Consider the following 3,836-nt stretch of genomic DNA (forward strand, 5'->3'; position numbering starts at 1 on the left):
TGTGACAAGCGGCGGCCATGAAGGACAGTGACAGCGCTGAGGTCGGGATGGCGGGACTTCATCACCGCAGGCAGGGCCGGCTCCAGGTTTTTGTGGGCCCCGGGCGGAAGAGTCCCAGTGGGCCCAATAAACACGCAGACACACACACATACACAGATACATACACGTACATATACATATTTAAAGACAAACTCACAAAAATACATATAAACAGACAAATCTATACAGTCATATACACTGACATACATAGATACACATCATACATGCATACATACAGAGACACACACTGCTATGCTGCATACATACATACATACAGACACACACATACTGCTCTGCATGCATACATACATATAGACAGACACACACACACTGCTCTGCTACATACATACATATAGACAGACACACACATACTGCTCTGCTGCATACATACATACAGACACACACACACACTGCTCTGCTGCATACATACATACAGACAGACACGCATACTGCTCTGCTGCATACATACATGCATACATACATACAAACAGACACGCATACTGCTCTTCTGCATACATACATACATACAGACAGACACGCATACTGCTCTGCATGCATACATACAGACACGCATACTGCTCTGCTGCATACATACATGCATACATACAGACAGACACGCATATTTTCTGCTGCATATATATATACATACATACAGACACGCATACTACTCTGCTACATATATACATACACACATAGACACGCATACTGCTCTGCTGCATATATACATACATACAGACACGCATGCTACTCTGCTACATATATACATACATACATAGACACGCATACTGCTCTGCTGCATATATACATACATACATACAGACACGCATACTACTCTGCTACATATATACATACATACATAGACACGCATACTGCTCTGCTGCATATATACATACATACAAATAGACACGCATACTGCTCTGCTGCATATATACATACATACATACAGACACGTATACTGCTCTGCTGCATACATACATGCATACATACAGACACGCATACTGCTCTGCTGCATACATATATGCATACATACAGACACGCATACTGCTCTGCTGCATACATACATGCATACATACAGACAGACACGCATATTGCTCTGCTGCATATATATACATACATACAGACACGCATACTACTCTGCTACATATATACATACATACATACAGACACGCATACTGCTCTGCTGCATATATATATACATACACGCATACTGCTCTGCTACATATATACATACATACAGACACGTATACTGCTCTGCTGCATACATACATGCATACATACAGACAGACACGCATATTGCTCTGCTGCATATATATATACATACAGACACGCACACTACTCTGCTACATATATACATACATACATACAGACACGCATACTGCTCTGCTGCATATATACATACATACACGCATACTGCTCTGCTGCATATATACATACATACATAGATACAGACATGCATACTTCTCTGCTACATATATACATACATACAGACACGTATACTGCTCTGCTGCATACATACATGCATACATACAGACAGACACGCATACTACTCTGCTACATATATACATACATACATACATACAGACACGCATACTGCTCTGCTGCATATATACATACATACAGACACGCATACCGCTCTGCTGCATATATACATACATACATACAGACACGCATACTGCTCTGCTGCATACATACATGCATACATACAGACAGACACGCATATTGCTCTGCTGCATATATATATACATACAGACACGCATACAACTCTGCTACATATATACATACATACAGACACGTATACTGCTCTGCTGCATACATACATACATGCATACATACAGACAGACACGCATATTGCTCTGCTGCATATATATATACATACATACAGACACGCATACTACTCTGCTACATATATACATACATACATATAGACACGCATTCTGCTCTGCTGCATATATACATACATACAGACACGCATACTGCTCTGCTGCATATATACATACATACATACAGACACGTATACTGCTCTGCTGCATATATATATACATACATACAGACACGTATACTGCTCTGCTGCATATATACATGCGTACATACAGACACGCATACTGCTCTGCTGCATATATGCATACATACAGACACGTATACTGCTCTGCTGCATATATACATACATACATACAGACACGCATACTGCTCTGCTGCATATATACATACATATAGACACGCATGCTGCTCTGCTGCATGCATACATACAAACACACACCTTGCTCTGCGGGGCCCACACACGCGGCTCCGGGGGTCACACACATGGCTCTGCGGGCCCACACATGCACGGGGGGACAGGGAGGGGCGGGGAGGGAGTGATGTCCCACATACTGATCAGGTCACGGTGCAGATGGGGCCCACACAGCGCCGGAGGGAAGCGATGTGCTGGGGGTCGCTGGCTGGCACTGTGACTCCTTCATCTGTGCGACCGAGCAGGACGCCGGGCGGTAGCTCCGCCCACAGATGATGCTCAATGTAGGAGAACACAGTGAACGCTGTGGTCTGCGGGCCTTAAAGGGCCAGCAGCCACAGTTTCCAGTGCCAAGGACTGCTGCACCCGGGCCGACCGCAGGTAAGCCGAGCAGGACCGTGTGTGTGTGTGTGTGTGTGTGTGTGTATACGTGTGTACGTGTGTACATGCCGCGGGCAGGAGGGGGCGGAGCGAGCTGAGCGGGGAAGTGTGGGCTTCCTGCACGTAACTAGGATAAACATCGGGTTACTAACCAAAGCGCTTTGGTTGGATACCCGATGTATATCTTGGTTACCAGCTTGTGGCAGGCTGCCAGCGATGGCTCCTGCACACTATAGCTGTAAAAAGCCCTGCTTTTTGCTGCTAGAACCGTTCTCGAACGTATCTAGAACCATCGAGCTTTTGCAAAAAGCTCGAGTTCTAGTTCGATCTCGAACAGCCCCCAAAATCACTCGAGCCTAGAACTGGAGAACCTCGAACCTCGAACCGCGCTCAACTCTACCCAGGACCTTCTGCGTGTTAAGCAGAAATGATGACCACTACACTATGAAACTTGACAAAAAGTTACTGTGTATTGGCTAGCAGAGCAGAATTGTGACTGACGGGGCCTTTTTATTGCTGAAGGAAAGTATTTTTGGTTAATGAAACATTTACAATTTTTATTACATATTTTACCAGTTTTATTCCTACAAAGGGATTTTGCTTAAATTGAAGTTTATATTGAATGTGTTACTTTTTTCTCCATAGTTTGGTCTTTTGCTTTTGTATTTATGGGAACTATATATTTTGAAACAAATAGGATTTTTATAATATGGGATTATGTTTTCTGCTAAAATGGTCAATAAAAAAGAAACCCAAAATCGTAGTTCTCTTTGTGATGGAAGCCAAAATGTATTGTCATTTGGCAACGAAACCAAGAATTTCACATATTACAAGTCGATAGGAAATTCCTTCAACACCAAAAACAGATTGGTTTCACTGGGGATTGAACCCAGGACCTTCTGCGTGTGAAGCAGACGTGATGACCACTACACTATGAAACCTTTGAAATTCTGCAAAGTAATGGTAATTAGAGTCGAGTTTTGATCGCCAGGGGAAAAAAAACAAATTCGTAGCTCTGTTGGTGATGGAAGCTAAAACATCCCGTTATTCGGCAACAAAGCCAAGAACTTTATATACTGCAGGTTGATAGGGGATTATTTCAACACCAAGAACACATGGGTTTCACTGGGGATTGAACCCAGGACCTTCTGCGTGTTAAGGCGACGTGATGACCACTACTCTATGA

General features: G+C 43.3%; 1 non-coding gene across 1 annotated transcript; it reads right to left on the minus strand.

Moving 5' to 3' along the window:
- Positions 1-3,518: 3,518 nt before the first annotated feature.
- On the minus strand, positions 3,519-3,591 carry TRNAV-CAC (transfer RNA valine (anticodon CAC)). The gene has a single exon. It is a non-coding gene; the product is annotated as a tRNA-Val (tRNA).
- Positions 3,592-3,836: the final 245 nt, after the last annotated feature.

The sequence above is a fragment of the Anomaloglossus baeobatrachus genome, chromosome 2, assembly GCF_048569485.1.
Source record: "Anomaloglossus baeobatrachus isolate aAnoBae1 chromosome 2, aAnoBae1.hap1, whole genome shotgun sequence".
Lineage (NCBI taxonomy): Eukaryota > Metazoa > Chordata > Amphibia > Anura > Aromobatidae > Anomaloglossus > Anomaloglossus baeobatrachus.